The 25,714-nt window shown below is 43.5% G+C and overlaps 1 protein-coding gene across 9 annotated transcripts in view; it reads right to left on the reverse strand.

Moving 5' to 3' along the window:
- The window catches only part of ZBTB20 (zinc finger and BTB domain containing 20), a 683,935-nt gene that overhangs the window by 306,646 nt on the left and 351,575 nt on the right, over positions 1-25,714 (reverse strand). For 8 of the 9 annotated variants that reach the window (XR_011358869.1, XM_069945732.1, XM_069945735.1 and 5 more), the window contains one exon: positions 24,946-25,022. The exons of the other annotated variant lie outside the window; for it this stretch is intronic. The gene's annotated coding sequence lies outside the window, so the exon portion shown is untranslated. The remainder of the gene's footprint in view (positions 1-24,945; positions 25,023-25,714) is intronic. 9 annotated transcript variants of the gene reach the window in all.

Genomic DNA, 25,714 nt, shown 5'->3' on the forward strand with positions numbered 1-25,714 from the left:
CAAACCTGAAGAATCTTGAACCCAGGGGGATGCCAACCATGGGGGACACTAGGCAAGATGTGTTAGGACCCTGTGGACGCTCCTGCACGGCGACCATTAGAAAAGTTTTGGTTTCTGTCACTTTTCCTTCTTGTACATATTTAGCTTTATTGTTCCTTTAAGAATAAATATGGAGGGCAGAGATATTCAGCTAGGATCCGGCCTCGCTAACATATTCCCGATTTCCTTTAATAAGAGATGAGCTTGGACAAGGGCTGACTATAAATCTACAGCGTTCCGGCACCAGGCACATTCCCCATGTATACGCCGGCCCTGCAGGTACATCTTAACTATCTGCTAAAATTTATTTTGTATACATTTGTTTTAACACGGAAGATAGAAGAAAGAGCGGATTATAATAAGACAGGAGCGCGCAATAACCACAAGTAGCCCCGTGAAGCCGACCGAGGCAAAGACTGCGTGAATGTAATAGGATGTAAGTGTCTGGCGGTAATAACTCCCATCGTCCACATCACACGCTCGTAGGAGAAGGAGGTGCACTTCTCCCCATGACTGACGCTGATATATTACAGATACATTTACCTACATACAGATGAGATGTGGGCGGATGGTCATGAGGTCACAATATCCTCTATTACGGCCCGGAGATTATGAATATTACAGCTTTATATTATACTACACATAACGTACAGTAACATAGTAATATAATACAGTAACTATGGGACAATAACATGCATATATTACAGAGACAAGTATATATGACTAGAATCAAGAAAATACAATAAAGAAGCAGTCGTACTATGACTGTGCTGCCAATGGGGGCGCTGTGTCTGCTGGTTATACACTGGTTTAAAGGGGCACTTCAGCAATTTTTTTTTTCTTTTAAATCAACTGGTTTCAGAAAGTTATATAGATTACATCTCCTTATATAAATTACTTCTATTTAAAAATCTCCAGCCTTCCAGTGCTTATTAGCTGCTGTTTGTCCTGCATTCTTTCCAGTCTGACACAGAGCTCTCTGCTGCCACCTCTGTCCATGTCAGGAACTGTCCAGAGCAGGAGAGGTTTTCTGGTTCAATGTTTTATTAGGTTTTTTTAAGAACAAATTACAAAAGAGAAAATCTATAAGCACTGACTTTAGTGCCAACAGTATAGTTAACATGTTTGTACAACAAGCTAACAATGGGGATATCCTGCTGCTCTGGACAGTTCCTGACATGGACAGAGGTGGCAGCAGAGAGCACTGTGCCAGACTGGAAAGAATACACCACTTCCTTCAGGACATACAGCAGCTGATTAGTATGGGAAGTCTGGAGATTTTTAAATAGAAGTAAATTACAAAACTGTAACTTTCTGAAATCAGTAGAAGAATTTTTTGTTATGCCGGAGTACCCCTTTTAACGGATGTACAGTCATATCCATTTAATGCATGCACTAGGATAGGTGCCGGCATGGCTTCATAGACCCAGTGATTGGCACTGTTAGTAGGGACACAGACTATAGTACTATTATTGGGGATGGTTTAACTAGCACTACTATTGGGGGCACTGTGATTCTTTTTACTGTTAGTATGGACACAGACTATAGTACTAGTATTGGGGATTATGTAACTAGCACTACTATTAGGGGCACTGTGACTGGCACGGTTAGTAGGGACACTGACTCTAGTACTACTATCACAGATTATGTAACTAGCACTACCATTGGGGGCACTGTGACTGGCACTGTTAGTAGGGACACTGACTATAGTACTAGTATTGGGGATATTGTGACCAGCACTACTATTATGGACACTGTGACTGGCACGGTTAGTAGGGACACGGACTATAGTACTAGTATTGGGGATTATGTAACTAGCACTACTATTATGGACACTGTGACTGGCACGGTTAGTAGGGACACTGACTTTATTACTACTATCACAGATTATGTAACTAGCACTACTATTAGGGACACTGTGACTGGCACTGTTAGTAGGGACACTGACTCTAGTACTACTATCACAGAATATGTAACTAGCACTACCATTGGGGGCACTGTGACTGGCACTGTTAGTAGGGACACTGACTATAGTACTAGTATTGGGGATATTGTGACCAGCACTACTATTGGGAGCACTGTGACTGGCACTGTTAGTAGGGACACTGACTATAGTACTAGTATTGGGGATATTGTGACCAGCACTACTATTGGGAGCACTGTGACTGGCACTGTTAGTAGGGACACGGACTATAGTACTATTATGACAGATTATGTAACTAGCACTACTATTGGGAGCACTGTGAGTGGCACTGTTAGTAGGGACACTGACTATAGTACTAGTATTGGGGATATTGTGACCAGCACTACTATTGGGAGCACTGTGAGTGGCGGTGCTAGTGAGAGCCTTGAATGTAGCATGTACCTGTCCCATGTCCTAGAGGAGGAAGAAGGGTTGTACTACCCATCTATTATTCCATAACACTAAAGGCTGCCCCTGAGGACTGCAGATACTATTACCTATAGCACAATGAAGACTGTAATCTTCTCTCTAGGACAATCAGGAAGAAGATGGGGACTGGTGTAAAAAGAATAGGTGCAGAGTGAGGCGTGCTCAGGGGAGGATGGAGGCGATGCATATGTTACACTTTCAGTCTTCATTATTACAGGCTGACACTTCACCAACTCTGCTCCATAATGTGCTGTTTCTTCCTGCCAGTCTGTACGCTCCCTGCCAACTCAAGCTGGCATGTAACGTGTTTGTACAGAAAGACACATTACAATCGTTTATTGTCCGTTTGCTAGGCGACACCGACTTGATGTGGAATGGGGAAGTCTTGTTTGTGCTGTAAACTATACAAACAGAAAAGGTGGAGAGAAGAAGGCGTTGTTCTATACATATGTACCACAAACTGCCGCCACCCGTCGTGCCAAGATGAACAATGCCAGGACAATGCCACAGAACTGGGGGGCTTACAAAAGGTAATAACATTCATCAGCGGAGAAGGTTCGGACCACCCTGGACATGTATGTACAATATTTAATTGGAAATCAATAGTAATGTCCTTGCCATATTGCATCTCCGCTATCTGCAGGTATAGGAGGATGTGATCTACTACTCGGCTATAGGAGGACGTGATCTACTACTCAGCTATAAGAGGATGTGATCTACTACTCCGCTTAAGGAGGATGTGATCTACTACTCAGCTATAAGAGGATGTGATCTACTACTCCGCTATAGGAGGATGTAATCTACTACTCAGCTATAAGAGGATGTGATCTGCTACTCCGCTACAGGAGGATGTGATCTACTACTCAGCTGTAAGAGGATGTGATCTACTACTCAGGTATAGGAGGACGTGATCTACTACTTAGCTATAAGAGGATGTGATCTACTACTCAGCTATGAGAGGATGTGATCTACTACTCAGCTATAAGAGGATGTGATCTACTACTCAGCTAAAGGAGGATGTGATCTACTAGTCAGCTCTAAGAGGGTGTGATCTACTACTCAGCTAAAGGAGAATGTGATCTACTACTCAGCTCTAAGAGGGTGTGATCTACTACTCAGCTAAAGGATGTGATCTACTACTCAGCTAAAGGATGTGATCTACTACTCAGCTAAAGAAGGAAGTGATCTACTACTCAGCTATAGGAAGGTGTGATCTACTATTTAGCTATAGGAGAATGAGATCTACCACTCAGCTATAGGAGAATGTAATCTACTACTCAGGTATAGGAGGATGTGATCTACTACTCAGCTAAAGGAGGATGTGATCTACTACACAGCTCTAGGAGGGTGTGATCTACTACTCAGCTAAAGAAGGAAGTGATCTACTACTCAGCTATAGGAAGGTGTGATCTACTATTTAGTTATAGGAGAATGAGATCTACCACTTAGCTATAGGAGAATGTGATCTACTACTCAGCTATAGGAAAAAGTGATCTACTACTCAGCTATAGGAGAATGTGATCTACTACTCAGCTACAGGAGGATGTGATCTACTGCTCAGATATATGAGGAAGTGATATACTATTCAGCTATTGGAGAAAGTGATCTACTACGCAGCTATAGGATGATGTGATCAACTACTTAGTTATAGGAGGAAGTAATCCACTACTTTGCAATAGGAGGATGTGATCTACTACTCAGCTATAGGAGGATGTGATCTACTACTCAGCTATAGGAGCATGTGATCTACTACTCAGCTATAGGAGGATGTGATCTACTACTCAGCTATAGGAGCATGTGATCTACTACTCAGCTATAGCACTACGTGATGTTGCTAAGTGGCGCCACCTACTCTAAAGGACTTGTGTACTTTTCTATACATTTGCTTTACACTAAATAACTTGCTGTGGCCTTTCAACCATAGAAGGTAAGGTCCCTCTAAGGAAACATCTGAGTCATCCAGTCGTCCTACATGACATAATTCTGCTCATATGGTGGAAACATGAGAGCTATTACATTCCCTGGCTTTATAATATCTATTTTTATAAACCTAAAAAGCATCAAGTGAGAAAACAAAAATGCTGGAAATGAGGGCGGCCTTCTTTAGGAAATGATCTACAGATGTCGCATGTGTCAGCTTTTAGAGCTTGCTGTCATTTTGTGCGGTTCATATATATTCTCATTTTCCCTCTTGTCATATTTTACATGACAACTATTATTGGGTGCAATACCCCTCCTGACCACACAGAGTGCTGTTAAGGGAATGGAGAACATATCAGATCTACCTCACACCTCAACCTTATTTATCAATTTATATATCTGAGATGTGTGAAAAAACTTTTTGGGCAGCCTCCATATGGAATAGAAACCAGACAGAACTTCCACTTATCACCCATCATAAAGCTTATTACAAAAGAGACAAAAAAGGAAGTGATCATTCTGTGGCGGTGACTTCCCTATAACCCAGATGATAACTTTTAACCACCACCACAAAGCCACCGTCTGCAATGCCTGACCAGACAATAGACACAACCGGGCTCATCATCGGGTCGGGCCGCTTGGCATATCATACACAAACATCTGAATCCTCTTTCTTGGCACCTGATCTCCTTGATGACTACAATATCCAGAAACACGATCAAAGCAGAGTCTACTGTGCATGGCTGAAGGCCAACCTAATAACTATATATCGGGGTCAGTCTCTACTGTAAGATGACCATTGGACCATACATACAGCAGGACTCACAAAATAACTCCAAGGACCTCAAGGGTGTCCATCTTGAGCGTTTATTCACACTAGGCTTAAAAATGAGCGACGCGTTTCTGTGTCGGACTGACACCTTTATCAAGCTTCTCCTCACTGCTAAACACCAAGTCCTTGGAGTTATTTTGTGAGTCCTGCGCCGTGGCTGTATGTATGGTCCAATGGTCAATTCCAAACTGCATTTTTGTGCTTTGGCATCAGGATGGGTGCCGGGAGCAGAGAACCAGAGGCCAGGCAGCGGACTGATCTAACAATAACGCCTACTAGTGTTGTGCCTATGATTTGCACAACACCACCAGGTTTAGTTTGGTCATCTTTCAAGTAATTTTCCCACTGTTATTGTTTATGTTACACTATATTAGCGCACCTCTTTGTCCATATATGTTGTTCGTCTGCTTTTCTCTACTGGAGAGACTGGAGAGACACTATGGAGTCTATACTGTAAGAGCGGTCACACTATGGAGTCTATACTATAAGAGCGGTCACACTATGGAGTCTGTACTGTAAGAGCGGTCACACTATGGAGTCTGTACTGTAAGAGCGGTCACACTATGGAGTCTGTACTGTAAGAGCGGTCACACTATGGAGTCTATACTGTAGGAGCGGTCACACTATGGTGTATATACTGTAAGAGCGGTCACACTATGGTGTATATACTGTAAGAGCGGTCACACTATGGAGTCTGTACTGTAACAGCGGTCACACTATGGAGATCTCTACTGTAAGAGTGGTCACACTATGGAGTCTATACTGTAAGAGCGGTCACACTATGGAGTCTGTACTGTAAGAGCGGTCACACTATGGAGTTCTCTACTGTAAGAGCGGTCACACTATGGAGTCTCTACTGTAAGAGCGGTGTCACTATGGAGTCTCTACTGTAACAGCGGTCACACTATGGTGTATATGCTGTAAGAGCGGTCACACTATGGAGTCTCTACTGTAAGAGCGGTCACACCATGGAGTCTCTACTGTAAGAGCGGTCACACTATGGAGTCTCTGCTGTAAGAGCGGTCACACTATGGAGTCTCTACTGTAAGAGCGGTCACACTATGGAGTCTCTACTGTAAGAGCGGTCATACTATGGAGATCTCTACTGTAAGGGTACTATTACACGGAACGATAATCAGCCTGATTCGGCCGATTATCGCTCCATGTAATAAATACAACGATCAGCCGATGATAACCATCATCGGCTGATCGTTGATATAGGTTCTGACCTATTTTCGCCGGGCGCCGACCGCGCACCGCTACATGTAATAGCGGTGCACGGCTGGGGACTGACGATCTACATTACCTATCCACGTTCCAGGGCTGCTCCTGCGGTCTTCTCCCCGGGTCCCGCTCGCTCTGGCTTCAGAGCAGCCTGTCAGCTGACAGGCCGCCCGGCCAATCACAGGCCGCGGCGGCCCCGGCTTGTGATTTGCTGAGCGGCCAGTCAGCTGACAGGCCACTCTGAAGCTGGAGCGAGTGGGACTCGGGGAGAAGCGGAACGCAGAAGAAGGCCTGGAGCGTGGATAGGTAATGTATGTAGTTTAAGCAAGGGCTACAAGGACATCGGTAACTATGTCCTTGCAGCCCTTGTTGAACGATTATCGGGCCGTGTAATAGGCCCAGTAAATAAGTGACGATTTAGCAGATCGCTGCTTGTTTACAGGTATTATCGGGCCCCCATCGACCCGTGTAATACCACCTAAGAGTAGTCCCACTATGGAGTCAATACAGTAAGAGCGTTCACACTATGGAGTCTGTACTGTAAGAGCATTCACACTATGGAGTCTATACTGTAAGAGCGGTCACACTATGGTGTATATACTGTAAGAGCGGTCACACTATGGTGTATATACTGTAAGAGCGGTCACACTATGGAGTCTGTACTGCAAGAGCGGTCACACTATGGAGTCTATACTGTAAGAGTGGTCACACTATGGTGTATATACTGTAAGAGCGGTCACACTATGGAGTCTGTACTGTAAGAGCGGTCGCACTATGGAGTCTGTACTGTAAGAGCGGTCACACTATGGAGTCTGTACTGTAAGAGTGTTCACACTATGGAGTCAATACTGTAAGAGCGTTCACACTATGTAGTCAATACTGTAAGAGCGGTCACACTATGGAGTCTATACTGTAAGAGCGTTTACACTATGGAGTCTATACTGTAAGAGCGGTCACACTATGGAGTCTATACTGTAAGAGCGGTCACACTATGGAGTCTGTACTGTATGAGCGTTCACACTATGGAGTCAATACTGTAAGAGCGGTCACACTATGGAGTCTGTACTGTAAGAGCGGTCACACTATGGAGTCTGTACTGTAAGAGCGTTCACACTATGGAGTCAATACTGTAAGAGCGGTCACACTATGGTGTATATACTGTAAGAGCGGTCACACTATGGTGTATATACTGTAAGAGCGGTCACACTATGGAGTCTATACTGTAAGAGCGGTCACACTATGGAGTCTATACTGTAAGAGCGGTCACACTATGGAGTCTGTACTGTATGAGCGTTCACACTATGGAGTCAATACTGTAAGAGCGGTCACACTATGGAGTCTGTACTGTAAGAGCGGTCACACTATGGAGTCTGTACTGTAAGAGCGTTCACACTATGGAGTCAATACTGTAAGAGCGGTCACACTATGGTGTATATACTGTAAGAGCGGTCACACTATGGTGTATATACTGTAAGAGCGGTCACACTATGGAGTCTATACTGTAAGAGCGGTCACACTATGGTGTATATACTGTAAGAGCGGTCACACTATGGTGTATATACTGTAAGAGCGGTCACACTATGGAGTCTGTACTGCAAGAGCGGTCACACTATGGAGTCTATACTGTAAGAGTGGTCATACTATGGAGTCTGTACTGTAAGAGCGGTCACACTATGGAGTCTATACTGTAAGAGCAGTCACACTATGGTGTATATACTGTAAGAGAGGTCACACTATGGAGTCTGTACTGTAAGAGCGGTCACACTATGGAGTCTGTACTGTAAGAGTGTTCACACTATGGAGTCTATACTGTAAGAGCGGTCACACTATGGAGTCTGTACTGTATGAGCGTTCACACTATGGAGTCAATACTGTAAGAGCGGTCACACTATGGAGTCTGTACTGTAAGAGCGGTCACACTATGGAGTCTGTACTGTAAGAGCGTTCACACTATGGAGTCAATACTGTAAGAGCGGTCACACTATGGTGTATATACTGTAAGAGCGGTCACACTATGGTGTATATACTGTAAGAGCGGTCACACTATGGAGTCTATACTGTAAGAGCGGTCACACTATGGTGTATATACTGTAAGAGCGGTCACACTATGGTGTATATACTGTAAGAGCGGTCACACTATGGAGTCTGTACTGCAACAGCGGTCACACTATGGAGTCTATACTGTAAGAGTGGTCATACTATGGAGTCTGTACTGTAAGAGCGGTCACACTATGGAGTCTATACTGTAAGAGCAGTCACACTATGGTGTATATACTGTAAGAGAGGTCACACTATGGAGTCTGTACTGTAAGAGCGGTCACACTATGGAGTCTGTACTGTAAGAGTGTTCACACTATGGAGTCAATACTGCAAGAGCGTTCACACTATGTAGTCAATACTGTAAGAGCGGTCACACTATGGAGTCTATACTGTAAGAGCGTTTACACTATGGAGTCTATACTGTAAGAGCGGTCACACTATGGAGTCTATACTGTAAGAGCGGTCACACTATGGAGTCTGTACTGTATGAGCGTTCACACTATGGAGTCAATACTGTAAGAGCGGTCACACTATGGAGTCTGTACTGTAAGAGTGGTCACACTATGGAGTCTGTACTGTAAGAGCGTTCACACTATGGAGTCAATACTGTAAGAGCGTTCACACTATGGAGTCAATACTGTAAGAGCGGTCACACTATGGTGTATATACTGTAAGAGCGGTCACACTATGTAGTCAATACTGTAAGAGCGGTCACACTATGGAGTCTGTACTGTAAGAGCGGTCACACTATGGAGTCTGTACTGTAAGAGCGGTCACACTATGGAGTCAATACTGTAAGAGCGTTCACACTATGGAGTCAATACTGTAAGAGCGGTCACACTATGGTGTCTATACTGTAAGAGCGGTCACACTATGGGGTCTGTACTGTAAGAGCGGTCACACTATGGTGTATATACTGTAAGAGCGGTCACACTATGGTGTATATACTGTAGGAGCGGTCACACTATGGAGTCTATACTGTAAGAGCGGTCACACTATGGTGTATATACTGTAAGAGCGGTCACACTATGGAGTATATACTGTAAGAGCGGTCACACTATGGAGTATATACTGTAAGAGCGGTCACACTATGGAGTCTGTACTGTAAGAGTGTTCACAATATGGAGTCTATACTGTAAGAGCGGTCACACTATGGAGTATGTACTGTAAGAGCGGTCACACTATGGAGTCTGTACTGTAAGAGTGTTCACAATATGGAGTCTATACTGTAAGAGCGGTCACACTATGGAGTATGTACTGTAAGAGCAGACACAGTATGGAGTCTGTACTGTAAGAGCGGTCACACTATGGAGTCTGTACTGTAAGAGCGGTCACACTATGGAGTCAATACTGTAAGAGCGTTCACACTATGGAGTCAATACTGTAAGAGCGGTCACACTATGGTGTCTATACTGTAAGAGCGGTCACACTATGCGGTCTGTACTGTAAGAGCGGTCACACTATGGTGTATATACTGTAAGAGCGGTCACACTATGGTGTATATACTGTAGGAGCGGTCACACTATGGAGTCTATACTGTAAGAGCGGTCACACTATGGTGTATATACTGTAAGAGCGGTCACACTATGGAGTATATACTGTAAGAGCGGTCACACTATGGAGTATATACTGTAAGAGCGGTCACACTATGGAGTCTGTACTGTAAGAGTGTTCACAATATGGAGTCTATACTGTAAGAGCGGTCACACTATGGAGTATGTACTGTAAGAGCGGTCACACTATGGAGTCTGTACTGTAAGAGTGTTCACAATATGGAGTCTATACTGTAAGAGCGGTCACACTATGGAGTATGTACTGTAAGAGCAGACACAGTATGGAGTCTGTACTGTAAGAGCGGTCACACTATGGAGATCTTTACTTTAGGAGCAGTCACACTATTAAGATATCTACTGTAATTGCAAACACACTAAAGAGATATACATTTATACAGTATAATGCACTCAGAGTATTATGCAGATGCCTATTGATTTCAAATGACAATGGATGCATATTTTCAGCAAAGCCACCCTCACAATAATGATAGTGCATTGCAGGCCCCCAGCCTCAGGACTCCTCTAGCAATATGCCAATGACCAGGGGACTTGCCTGATCAATAGCCTGGAAAGTAGTCTCATCACATGCTCGGTGTATGAACCCATCAATCATGATGAGTGCTGATCTTTATTTTTAGACTTGCTGCAGGGGACAAGCTTCTGCTTTGTGGAACACGATTACACGTGTAAATCTGGAATAATAATAAATTGTTGTGCATTTTACAAAGGGACAGGGCAAACGTAGGCAATGCAAAAAAGAGAATAACGGCAACCTGACCGGCTATCAGAGCTAAATCCCAGGAGCACTGTCCCAGACTGTCCTCTACAGAATGATTTGTGTTCTCCTATAATCAGGACGGATGCAGAAGTTGACCAGAGTTCCAGGTGGGGCCCTGGCTATGACACTGTTAGAGGCTCAGAAAGTCCAGCAGAGGACAACCCATTCGGAGCAGACTTTGAGGCAATCTCTTACCACTATGAATAAAGTATTAGATATTGCTGATACGTAAAGTGTAGGATGGAGGGAGGTCATCAGATTCCTCTTTGGTGGATCTCATGGACACTGATCTGGACAAAGGAGAGAAGACCTGCATGAGCCTCTACTGCTCGGAGGGTATTTAGCAATGTTTCTGATCTGTATCCAGGAGACCCTCAAAGACCTTCTGATCAGAAACGACTCGGTCCAAATATTGAGGGTCTCTTGGAGAATGAAAGGTCAGCTCCTCCAAGCAGAAGAAGCCCATGCAGGTCTCCTTACTCTGCTACTAGTTTCAAGGGTCCCCTGGTGATAGAGAGATCAGCATTTTTCTGGTCCAACATAGAGGATTCTGAGGTGAGCTTTCCACCTATACAGAATAGAGGCAGACATAAGATCTAATTCATAGATTATCCCATAAGAAATAGACCCTTGTTTTAAGTCATTGCTCAAGGAGTAGATGAGCCACCTTCAGATCTGACTCTAGTCCAAGTCTACTGAAGATAAAAAGATCAGCGCCAATGCTGAAAACCCTCTGAGCAGTAAAGGCTCCTTCCGGTATCCTGAAGACAGAGAGATCAGTGTTTCTTGGACCCACCATAGAGGATTCTGACGTCAGCTCTCCATCTATACAGAATAGATAGACACATGAGATCTAATGCATAGATCATCCAAAGAGAAATAGACCCTGGTGGTAAGTCATTGCTGGAGGATCTTTAGATGGCTCTTCTGATCCTTTAAGGTGTCAGTGACACCACAGAAAACTTTTGACATGTCATAGAGACAAGTCAAAGTTTTGATTGGTACAAAACGCTGATTATGTCCTAACATAACCAGTCGGGTTCCACAGACTTACATTCTGAGTCGGGAGAGGACCACTCTTAGAGAGGTCTTCTTCTGGCTTGGGTATACTGTAGGTGTGAACATTCAGACCCAGTTCAATCAAACCTTTTGACATGTCTCTATGACATGTCAAAAGTTTTTTATGGTGACAATGACACTTTAAGGCCTGTTTTTTTATGGGATGATCTAAGGTAACCTATCAGAGCTTATATGTGTATTTATTCTGTATAGATGGAGAGACGAATCATCTCTGGTGGACCCATGGACCTCTAACCCAACACCGTGGGGCCAGTCATACAGTCAGAACCTGTTCCTAGTGCAAGTATATGTGATGCAATTCTGCAAACTTTGACAGCTAGTAGTGACCGTTACAATACGGCGCTCCACACCGCCCTATGCCCATGCCATGACCCCCTCTGCCCTATAGGATTACATTATCACATTACAGCTTGCCTGTTCTCCGCTGTGGTATTTGCTATCTATGACATATATTACAAACTGCTTTTAATCTTACTATTTTTTTTTTTTTTTGCATAAAGATATCATATTGCAGGGGAAAAAAACCCCGTTATAAACGCCTCTGCATATGTGTGAATGTACAGTATACACTTACAATAAATTCCAGATACCACTTGCTGTGCAAGAAAAACATGTTTTTGAGAGCTTATATAGTAAATGAACTGTAAATGGTTGTGGCGTTTATTTTGTTCCCCGGCACTTACATTACAGCACGAAAAAAAAAAAAAAAAAAGAGCGGTGCTAGTACGGGGGGACCATCTGTGAACAACAAGAACAGTCAGTGTAATGAGAGGAACGGGGGATAGAACTGACAGATGAGGAAAAAAAAAACACCCAGCACATTCAATATTTACTGAACTGTCTGAATGCTTTTCCGTGCTGCGTTATTCAGATTTATTCCCATCTAAACCTGATATTGAACCAGTTAACAGAAAAAGTACAAACGTCACCTCTGCTGCCAAGGAGCAGCTGTGCACACTGGGACCATTGAGGATCCGCGCATTCCACCATCTAAGCTCTTGGCTCCTGTGCAGCGGGATGGTTCTTCCTGTACCTTCTTCTGCTGGAAATCGATACCAGGAGACCCTTAATACTAGGACTGGAGTGAGGAGACCCACAGATGTCTGTACTGCTTGAAAGGGTATTGATGCTGATCTCAGTCTCCAGGAGACCCTCAATACCAAGACTGAACTGACACCTACTGTGGTCGTTTCTGACTGGAGGGTTCTTGGCATTGACACTGATCTCTCAATTTCCAGAAGACCATGAATACTAGGACTGGAGTGAGGAGACCTGCAGGAGTCTCTAATGCTTGGAGGGTTTCCAGTATTAATGATAATCTCTCTTTCTTCAAGAGACCCTGGGACTTGAGCGATCTTCAGTATTAGAAAAGATTTCTCCAACTTTACAAGATCCTCAATACTAGGACTAGATTTAGGAGACCTGCAGAAGTCTATGCTGCTTGGAGGGTCTTTAGCATTGACAACAATTGCTCCATCTTCATAAGACACTAAATATTAGCACTGTAGTGAGGAGACCTTCTGGAATCTCTACTGCTTGGATGGAAGTGAGCCCCGCAGAAGTCATTCCTCATTGAAGAACCTTCAGCATTGATAAAGATCTCTCCATCTTTACAAGGTCCTCAATATTCGGATTAGATTCAGGAGATCTCCAGAAGTATCTACTGCTTAGAGGGTCTTGGATACTGACACTGATTGCTCCATCTTCACAAGACCCCTAATACTAGAAGAAAAATGAGACCTGCAGAAGTCTGTACCACTTGGAACGCATAGACAATAATCTCTCAATACTATAAATTGAATGAGAACTGGATGGTGTCTCACTGCTCAGAGGGCCTAAACTCTTCCACATTGACCCCGATCATTATACTCCAGGACACCAACTATACTAGGATGACTCAGAGGGTTCTCAACATTGACACTGGTCACTCCATTGCCACGAGGCCCTCAATACTCGAACTGGAATGAGACCTGCATTGGGTCTCTACTGCTCAGAGGTAGTGATGAGTAAACTTGCTGAACGTTCAGGTTTGTCCGAACCCGAACACTCGACATTTGACTACCAGTGGCTGGAGTAGTTGGATGCAGCCCTAGGGCTTCCAGAATAACATGGATACAGCCTATGGCCTATGGTTGTATCCATGTTCTCCACAACTGCCTAGGGCTGCAACTTCTCCAACTTTTCCAGCCACTGTGAGTCAAATGTTGAGTGTTCGGATTAGCTCTGCAAGTTTGTTCAACAGCACTCAAGGGGGTCTTCACTCTTCAGCATTGAAAAGACAATGATCTATCCTTCTTAAAGAGACCTTTATACTAGGACTGCTCAGAGGATCTTCACTATTGACACTGATCTTACTGCAAAATTAATCCCTATAAAATCAGTGACAAAATAGCTGCGGTGTGCCGGACTTCTGTTTGCTTTATTAAGTGGGCACCACGCTGAAGGTGAAATACTTCCTTACTTACATATTGCCCAGGCTGGCAGGGCATGCAGGGGCTTGTAGCTCAGGCACAGCTGGCGTGGCACTGGCTGCCTACCCTCCTTCCTTCCTCCCTCCGAGTTTGCTTTGCATAACGCACTTCTAATAACTGTTTACGTACAGTTCAAAGTTCTGTCATTAGTCATGGAGAACGCTTCAACTCTATGATGAGATTAAATATTTGGATGGAACTACCAGCCGCATTGTGCAAATGTTTGTGATCCGTTTGAAGGATTTCTTATAAAGTTTCATAGACTTGTAGTGGCAGAGCCATCATGTAAGAGACATGATAGAGCGTGGTGTAGGACAGTGCTTCTCAATTCCAGTCCTCAGGCCTCACCAACAGGTCATGTTTTAAGGATTTCCCATACAAAGCACACCTGTGATAATACCTGATGCACTGAGTATATTTATATCACTTGTGCAATACTAAGGAAATCCTCAAAATATGACCTGTTGGTGAGGCCGAGGACTGGAATTGAGAAGCACTGGTATAGGAGAAGGGTATGGCCGCTGATCTACAAGCTGATACTCAGCTCAAGTCTGTCCCTTCCCCTACTTAAGTGCACCCTTACTGGGCCACCAACACCCTCTTACCCAGATCAGGGGCTGAAAAAAGGCAGCAAGCAACAACTCATTTTTTATATGTATATATATTTTTTACATGTTTTCATTCTTGGTGAATATGTTTAAGAAAGTATATATTATTTAAGCTTATTTATTTAACACTCCATATACTGACTTGTTGCTAAACCTTGAATACATTTGTGTTTACACGCAGCAGCCAATCAAATAAGGCAGAACTTCCAAGAAGAGAAGAGAGCAATAGGCTAAATTAATGAATTAGTAGGGGGTGTGTCTTAGACTGCCCCAGACTCCCTGCTGTACTGTAACTAAGCTGTAGTCACAGATCACGGCTCTGATCCGAGAAAAACACATAAGATCATCTCCTCTTGGAAACAACTTACAAATCATTTTTAGATCCTTACTTGAAAATCATTTAAACACCTCAGAAGCGGTTATCACAAGATTAAACCTTATCACCTATGCATAGGGCCAGTGGGAAGTATCTGATACTGTAGCAAAGACAAAATCACAAGATCTCTATGGGACTGATAGAGTTGGCCAAGCACAGCACACATCTTCATCAGGCCTATAGAACTGAATTACTTATTTAACCAGGGAAATGGGACCATCATCCTTGTGGTCAATGGGGGTCCAAATGTTTGGATGACCAGATGTACGCTGTTTAAGTCTATGATCCAAACCAGAAAGTGGAAGAATATGTAGTTCTATGGTGATATTAATGGAAAAAAAAGGCCCCAGCAGGGTACTACCAGTTATCTCCTACTAGAATGTATCAGATCAGAGTCCACAGCCTGGAACAAGAGCAGTCGGGTGAGTCTCTAAGAACGTCTACATTGTGGCTTCCATGTACATCTCTGGAATGATGGATAACAGTATTGCCCCATGGAGCACAAAAAAAGTGTGCATGGCCTAAGATGCAACATTTGTCATTCTGGTATAAGATTCTGGTGCAGTTTAAGTCAGTTATTAACTGGTCTAAACTTAGGGCCCTATTCCACAGGACGATTATCGTTCGCATAATCGTTAACGATAAACGATCTCAAACGACCGCTATTGCGAACGACCTGAAATCGTTCACCCACTTACACGGAATGATGATCGTTACTTCTGATCGTTCATGCGGTCCTCTTGTTGTCGCTATTGCGTTTGTCGCTACTGTGAACGACCGAACAACGTCTTATTCCAATGCAAACGATTTGAGAATGAACAACGATAAAAATAGGTTCAGGTCTTATTACGCGATCAACGATTTCTTGTTCATCGTTTAACCGTTAACTGCTATTCAACTGAGCGATTATCGATTTGTTCTGAACTATTTAACAATTATCCAAACGATAGTCGTCCCATGGAATAGGGCTCTTAGACTAGACAGTCTAGAAATGCAACAGATTTACCAAACAGCCTGAGCCACTGTAATAAAGTTGGTGTACTCTTGTCTAGTTTATTCCTAGGGACGCTCATTCCCATTAACTGGCCAATGATCAGCCGATGAATGGATCCCTCTTTTGTTCAGCCAATACTATCCTCTTTATCACTAGCACATCTACTAGACAATGTGCAATTGACAATGAGGAAATTAAGGGGATGAGCGATCCAGCGATCCAACTTGTTAAGTTTCAGCAAACGATTATTGCTCTTCAAGATCGGCGCTCATTATGGTGTTCTCGTCAGTCCATCCAAAAGGGTTTTAAGGATTCTAAGGTTTGAGTACATTCGGGCCACTGTGCTATAGTTGAGTACACCAATGTACAGACTTGGCCACCAATTTGTTTAGTCTCTCTGTGTGTTCTGTGGACTTCTGTGGACTGTCTTATTACAGATTTCCATAGGGAACTATATTTATTGGAAAGACTTAACAAATTAACGGCCGATCCAGTAGATCCCAAATCAGTGATTCTTATTGTAAATTTGCTTATTTTTAATTGGGACCCATTGCATTTTGCTGAGAAAAACAGCGGCATATGCAGTATTATTTTCCAGGTCAAGTATGAGGGTATCTGCGGATATGAACGGCGCCTTTTGTGACATTTCCTGTAATACAACTTCTCAGGATTTTTTTTTTCTAATCAGAATTACCTAATAATTGGACTTGATCCATGATGCGTCCCGGGGGCGAAGGATTATAGGGTTGTAAAGGTGTCATATTCTTCGAGTCTGTACAATATTGCTGTGATATACGCTAATTCAGTCGTTCTCTGAACCTCTGGCTAAACACGCGTGACGGTTTCATCTGCTTTTCATCCGTCTCTGTAGCAAATTAATACATGACCCCCATAGGGTTTCACCTTCAGTTGAACTTCTTTGTTGTTACAATGTACAGAATATGTGGATTCCTCTTTTTTGATCATTGAGTGATGGAGCTAATAATTTAATATATTGCTGCCCTAGAGACGGACATTCGCCGAAGATGTGAGGAAAAAATGAAAGTGCCGGCATAATTAGATCCTCATTTACCAAAACCTTGGAAAATACAAACATCATTTGTGAGAAGCCTTAAAGAAGGCGGCTAATGATAGCATGACGTGCGCAAGGTGCCTGTCCTCCCGCTAAATAGCCAAGGAAAAATACGTACCGCTTTAATCCACTTCAATTAAAATGAGTTAAAGCCCCCGAGAGCCAACGGACTCAGAGGCGCTCCGACAAGTGAAGAGACTCCGGACGAACTTTCCTTGCATAGATCTGGGTTGTTGCCTCGGTTGCGATATCTGACTGGAGAAGAAAGCTTTGTACATTGAATATACTCAAACTGCTTCACTTACACCATTCTGTGCATAGAAAGGCCACTACTCCTAGACATTAGGTTGTCAAGACTCCACCCCTTCCATCAAACTGTAACATGTTCCGTCGTAAAGAGCAATAACTGATCAGGGTGGATGAGAAAGCATCTATGTTTGTCTTATTTTACTTGTCTTGTCACCTTGATTGATGGAACGCGTGGGTCTGAGGACTGTAATTTCGATACAACATAATCAGTAAAAAGCTAAGGGCACTCACCAAGTTGTAGCGATACTTATTTATTCCAACATATGTTAAAACCTTAGGTGACATGTCACTATTCAGTAGATGCCAAACCACTTCACATGTACAACACAGACATGAGGGCCATTTCGCGCGCATGCGCGCTTCATCTGATGAAGCGTGCATGCACTTTATATATACCTGCACTTTAATTATACCTGTTGAGCACTTTCTTTTGAGGGGCGTTTATCTATGCTATTATTACCACGTACTGTGTGAACATCTGATTTGGAGTCCTGGGGAGCTCCTTTTTATTGTGAGTTCTCCCCATGTGATTGTTTTGTGCTTTTAATTGTTTTTAATGTATATGTGTCCATGTTTTTCTTTCATTTTATGTTTTTTTTTAGTACAATAAATTGATTCATTTTTTTTCATGTGTATTTGAGTGCTAATTCCACCCTAATGGATGACATCATTATACTATCTTATAAAGAAAACCCCACTAAATGTATAAATGTAGATCTCCATTCTAGTCTAATGCATCTTAGAAGCCGGCCATGCAAATGTCGGTCAAATTTGTGCCACTAATTTTGGCACTGATCGCCCAGACATCTAGGGGGACATTTATGAAGACCGGCGTGTTTGTACTTGTGCAAATCATACCTCGCCGCAACCCCCTGATACGGCTGGTGTATGGCAGGGAGAAGGGGCGAATCTCCCCCTTAATGTGTATGACAGCCTCATGATTCTCACCTGATGTTAGATGTCAGGCAGATATCGATAAGGCTTTTGTATTTCAACTGCCCAATTCTTTTTGTTCCTAGGAAGAGAAGCCCCAATCCCAATGACAAACCTAGGTGAGAAAACTGCCAGTTAAATGGGCACTTGGGCGACAGGTACGGTGAAACCTCAGGGACAAATAAGACTTTAGTTTCTCATATCAGATCACGTTTTAACCTTTCCAGGCAGAATTAATAAAACATGTCTGTCAAATGGGTAGGAAGGATGGTAGGATGGATGGAAGGATGGACAGAAGGATGAATGGATTAACACACAGATGCACAGAAGGACAAACAAGTGAATTAAATGGAAGATAGATTGATAGATAGATGATAGACTGCACAGGAGAAAAAGACTGCTGATAGTGACTGCACAGGAGGAAGAGACTGCTGATAGTGACTGCACAGGAGGAAGAGACTGCTCATAGTGACTGCACAGGAGGAAGTGACTTTGTAGAGTGGTGCACTTCAAGACGAGACGGCACTGGACAAAGAGACTGCACACAGTGTTTGCACTGGAGGAAGAGACTGCCCAGAGTGTCTGCACTTCAGGAAGAGACTGCATAGTGTGACGCACTGGAGAAAGAGACTTTGCAGAGTTTCTGCACTGGACGAAATGACTGCAAAGACTGATGCACTGAAGGAAGAGACTGCACAGAGAAATGAACTACACACCGCCATTGAAGTCAGTGGAGTATAAAGAGAAATGATGCATGACAGCGATATAACATAAAGCAGTGCTGATCAGTCAGGTGTGTTGCTCTGTGCAGAGGTCTGTTCTCATGGACTCAGCCAATGATATCGTTTGACATAACCCACATCATTCCTAGAGGTCATTAAAGGTGGAGCTCCCTTTTAAGAATGCCTACCTGCTTTGTACCTGGTATATGGATAGTGATGCTGAACAGCTGAGATAAATGAAAGGGAAATGTGGGAGATGAAGGCTTTAGAAATTGTTTGGGGGGAAATAAAAAGAAAAGTGAGATCTGACAAATGCACAAAAATACAAACATATTGTGCCGGCTCCATTCATCGCAATATTAAAGGCATTCTGAAAGCTGTGAAGGTCAGGCTTCTGATGAGGACAAATCACATTCCCCTTTCAAAAATTCAATGGCACCGGGCGGAGTGGGCTCCTGTAAAATTTTAACATTGAATTACCAAATATTACCCGACCACCGAACAATGGAACCGGGGAAGGGAGGAGAGGATCTATTCACTGGCAGAGATTTTGGAAACCGGCGGCACATCCCATTGTAATCCCAAATAGCGGCACTGTATGTCCTGAGCTATTGTCCTGCTTTATCCTTGGAGTATAAAACGAAAGGTGATAGGATGGTATGTATCACATGTACCCAACGCTTTCTCTCTATGTGGAGGCGTAATGGTGGTTCGGTACCAAACATGCCTGCTATGGGGTGCGCAGCGAGCCCTCCCCACCCCCAACATCTCCAACATTAGCTGCTAAATTTCAATCTACACCTGAAAGCCATGTTACCTAGCTACAATAGAGAGGAGGGGGATTGCATTTACAGCACATTTAGGGAATGTGTCATCAGAAAATGACTTTTTGGTAGAATTAATGTTTTTATGTTAAACTTTTTTTTTTTTTTGGTGACATTTTTTCTAATTTTCCATTTTTCTATTTATAATACAAAATAATCCTGATATCTTGTAGTTTTTTATTCTCACCACTGGGGCTAAAACTAAGCTGAGAATTCCTGTGTTGATAAGAGGAGGCTGCTGTAAAGTGATCTGTACAGCATTGCAGCGTCATGTGACACCAGTAGATAGAGGAGACAATAGCAGCTCCCTGTGGAATCACCTCTTTACAGGTCACAGAGCACGCTTAGTAATGTCTCACATTCATCTCAAGGGGACAGAGTTTGTTTATTGTCGCCTATGTCCATGAGTCTTGCTGTAAAACATGTCACTAAATGCTGTTAAAAACAGCTCGGGTAAGATGGCCGCCCCCATAACAATGTACAAAAAGTGAAATTTAAAAAAATTACAGTTAGAAAAAAGAAACAGAGGAGAGTAAAAGAACACGTTTTAGTATCTGACTCTAATTATTAAAAGAAAATGTAGGCAACAAGTTTCCTTTAAGGGTATGTTCACACTACGGTATAGGCGTTTGAAGTTTTGTCTTTCCCATTTATTCAATGTGATTTCTCAAGCGCATGACATGATCAGCCCAAATAATTGATGTGTCAATTCTTTGTGCGGATGGCGGAGTGCGTGTGAGACATCCTATTGAATCAACAGGACAGGTGGAACTTCAAGTGGTGTCTATGGCACTTACCCATGCATGGCTGCCATAACTCTAGGGTTCACTTGCTTGTCAAGCCTTCTGTGAGAAGAATCTGTGCAATGGTCCACACCACCAAGGTCGTGAGGGTCTACACAGCGACCCTTGTGGAGATTACCTCATACCTTTATTTACAGACAGACATGATTTAACTAATAGGGGGCATAAAATAGTCAATGGAAAGATGAGGGGGGGGGCATACAAAATGGCCTTCCATGCATCACAACAGCTTTGTTCATGGACAGAATACAGTCTGAATGGTGAATGGTGCTTGTATTATACTGACCGCTCTGGGGAAAGCTGGAGCGGACACACTTGGGTCCTGGCAACATAATACACTTTTGGGCATGGGCAGGGAAATAGAAAAATATATATATAATCTTAGCCCCCATACTCAACTACTCCTCTTGGTCTGGTCCCCTGATCTTTCCTTTTCTTCCGGCTTCCAAAACAAGAGCTCAGAATCAGGACCATCAGTGGTCCAGGCACCTTGGCCAGCGATTCTTCTGGTCCAGTCTGCTCGTACTCGGCTCATCTCTAGTGCAGACACATCTCAACCACACACTGTGCCAGCTCCACTGCTGTGATACAAGTATCAGCAATGTTTGCACTCATTAATAATTCTCTTTCCCCCTTTAGAATCTATTAATATCGCCAATATTTCAAGATGACGCTGCTCGCAACCATCACTCATCGCCAGTGGAGGGAAACTCACAAGGCACAAAAGGTTGGAGACATCTCATCTAATGAGTATGTAGGTGTCCAAGCTTCCCCCTGGAGGTGGTGGTTGGTAGAAAGACAGATTTAGTTACATTTATACAAAAGAGAAGCCAAACCAATGTGCATGTTATCTGGGGATATGTAAGGTGGGTAACAGAGTATATAATTCTAGTTAGAGATATATCTGACATTACATACAGTACTTTGTCAATCGGAAAAAATTAGATAAAGTCAAGCATTTCATAAGAACACCCCATGGTCCTGCCAGCACCTGTATTGTGTTTCTTGGTTGCCCCTGGACGCCTTTCAATATATGGGCACAGACGTATAGATGCTAACTATGGACGTGTCAGTGGCCGTCCATGCCCTCTCATGGGTCAATATATATAACAAGGCACTAGATGGAGATTGTGTGCACAATGCAGGTGGATGAATTGTGGGCAATGCTATCCTCAGTGATGGTTATGTGACCGCTACCTCTATACAGGACATACATAGATTTGCCTGGAGTAGTAGCAGAGGCAGTGGCGTAACTACCACGGTCGCAGAGGTCGCTGCTGCGACCCGGCCCGCCAGAAGGGGGGGGCCCGCGGGGCCCCCTGGCTACGCCACCGCCCCCCATCCCGTCATATCACCCAATCTTGTGACAGCAAGCAGTGTTTTGCTTGCGGTCACAATATGCAGTTTCCGACTGCCCCCAGGCTGGTGAGCGGCTCCCTGGGGGTGTCCCGGGGATTCCTGGTCGGTGCACATACCAGGGAGCTCTGCGTGTGCCGGGGGGGGGGGGGGGAGCACTTTCAGGTCAGGAGACGCTCCCTGTGCCAGAAGTACTATCCCCAGCGCACACAGAGCTCCCTGGTGTGTGCACTGCCCGGGAATCCCGGGCACACCCCCAGGGAGCTGCTCACCAGCCGTGGAAGAAGAGGAGAAGACAGCCGACGGGGGAGCGTGTTGTTAGGTGAGTAGGTTTTTGGTTTTTTTTCTAATCTGCTTTGCACTGGGGGCATCTGTGAGGGGAGACTACACAGGGGGGCTTCTATAAGGGGGATTACACAGGGGGGCTTCTATAAGGGGGATTACACAGGGGGCTTCTATAAGGGGGAATACACAGGGGGCTTCTATAAGGGGGAATACACAGGGGGCTTCTATAAGGGGGAATACACAGGGGGCTTCTATAAGGGGGAATACACAAGGGGCTTCTATAAGGGGTGACTACACAGTGGACATCTAGAAGGGGTGACTACACAGGGCTTCTATAAGGGAAGACGACACAGGGGGCTTCTATAAGGGGAGACTACACAGGGGGCATCTATAAGGGGAGACTACACAGGGGGCATCTATAAGGGGAGACTACACATGGGGCTTCTATAAGGGGAGATTGGTTTACACAGGGAGCATCTATAAGGGGGGACTACAAAGGGGCATTTATAAGGGGGATTACACGGGGGGCATATACAATAGGGCATGCACAGAGGGATGCATGTACTATAGCGGTCTACTCAGAGGGGGGCATATACTATAAGGGGGTCACATAGAGTCAGCCTACCCACTAAACGAGGGTGTAAAGGGGCCAATACAGATGTGCAGTTTGGCCCGGGGCATATGGAGAAGATGAAAAAGGAAGAACTCTGATGAGTGAAGACGTCCCCTGTGAGTCACTAAATATAACTGTGCTATAATGTATATGAACCTGTGTAGAGCTGCGTCCACCTCTATATGACTGGATAAGGTGATAGTGATCTGCGTACAGTGGGTTATTCAGTAGTAGCGGTGGTGTTAGTATACTGGCTTTGGTCTGTAACAGTATGGCGGTATTATGTATGGTGATAATATTTCCTTCCTATGTACTGGTATTATTGGTAATATCAGTCTTGGTAAATACATATACACAGCAATAGCATCGCTTGGTCGAGGAATGGGGGGCCCCAAGTTGACTTCTCGCACCAGAAAACATAAAACATGAGGGGATGAAATTTTAAGTCCCTGGTCAAGCAGTGACTTTCACGGGCGCCACCTCTAATAGGTGGTAAAAGACAGCAAGCTCTTTCCTTCTGGTGGGAGCCATTATGCAGATTTTCTGTCCCAGCGGAGAAATGCATGGTCTATAAGACTAAACAGACACATTTACTCTCCGTCCTCGCTACTATCCAGACAATACCGTCCTGGGTACTGATGAGAGGCGTCAACCCTGTCCACAGATGGGTCACTCTTCCTGTTTTGGCTTGGCGAATAATCATTAGTTATGATTCAATGCACTTAAAGGGGGCAAATATGACTTAATAGACGGCACTAGACAGTTCTCTTACATCTGGAAAAAGGATACTCCGCATAGCGACCATACACAGTTCTGGGTATTATTATTATCCCCCCTCTGACTTGTAATATCTTGTGACTGCTGCACAATGGCCATAAGATATTGTAATTACTTTAATTGTTGACAGTTTGTTGTCTAGGTTACCGATCACTGCTCTGCTCTAAAAGCAGTGGGCTGGCTGATATATATACACACACACACACACACACACACATTGTATATAGTTATAATGTACATGTACACTATATATAAACAGCTATATACACACCATTGCATTTACAGCATAGTAGGCGGATAGCAGCAGCATATCAGTAAGAAGCAATTTTGGCCACAGGAGTACAAATATGTTAGTGGAAATAGGAATACCAGCGCCAAAAAAAACATGGCCACTTTCGTCCAGATACAGCACTTCTCTTGTCTCCAGGTCAGGTGCGGTTTGCAATAAAGCTCCATTCACTTCAATGGAGCTGAGTTACAAAACCAACAACCAAACTGGAGCCAAGAGCTGTGCTGTCTCTGGAGGAAAGCGGCCATCTTTTTGTAGCGCCAGATAACCCCTTTAACATAGGTTCCCATAAGGAACGGGAAGTGCAGAGGACTCTAGGGAAGGCCCGGTGAGGCTCTGTCGGATTTTGACCGCACGGACATCTCTGGATAGAGGAAGATAGAGCAAATCCCGACGAAAACAAAACGCGGGGAATTATGGCGCATACGGCTTCATGTTCTACATATAAATAAAAAGAAAGCTGCACAAACAGCAAAACAAAGCATGTGGCTCTCAACAGAGTCAAATAGTTTAGAAAAATTGCAGGAATTTCTGTTTGCTCATGTAACAACACAAGGTCATTTTTCCTTCACCTCCGTCCAATTACTAAATTCTTTGTTTCATGCACACTAATAACGCTGTTGAGAGGAACAAAGGTAAGGTCGCGGGTACTTACCAGGCTGCCGAGCCGCTTTATCTCTCTGTTTTGTTAAGGTGCTGTGATTTCACTATCCAAATGTAACTCCAGGCAGTCTGAAAAGAAACAGGTTAAAATATCTCTCCGTTATAATTGGTATTTCAGATTTAATTAAAAATTAAACTTTCATAATGTTTCACCATCCAAAGCAATGCACTATCACTCAAGCGTGACTTTTTTGGTGACAAAAAAAAAAAAACGAAGCTCTTTGTAGAATATATTTCATAATGAAAGAGGTGGGAGGCGGCGGAGAAGATACAAAAGGACGCAAAGAAAGACTGCAGTAAAAAAAAACACAGGAAAAAACAAAAAGAAAAAAAAGTTGTAGATATTAGATTTTTTTTTTTTGCCCTGAATAACACGTCGACATATTTTACAGGGGATAAATAGCAGGAAAATAGGAGAAGTGGAGCTGTGAATGTGAACGAGTGCCACCCTGCAACTTGTATGTCACATATATTGTGTGTGTGCAGCGAAGGATTACTTCTCTAGAAGCACGGTACTACTATAATGAAGGGGCGGTATTATAGTAGTTATATTCCTGCATATAGGGAGCAGTATTATAGTAGTTATATCCCTGTATATAGGAGCAGTATTATAGTAGTTATATTCCTGTATATAGGAGCAGTATTATAGTAGTTATATTCCTGTATATAGGAGCAGTATTATAGTAGTTATATTCTTGTATATAGGAGGCAGTATTATAGTAGTTATATTCCTGTATATAGTAGCAGTATTATAGTAGTTA

This window comes from Dendropsophus ebraccatus, chromosome 11, assembly GCF_027789765.1.
Source record: "Dendropsophus ebraccatus isolate aDenEbr1 chromosome 11, aDenEbr1.pat, whole genome shotgun sequence".
Lineage (NCBI taxonomy): Eukaryota > Metazoa > Chordata > Amphibia > Anura > Hylidae > Dendropsophus > Dendropsophus ebraccatus.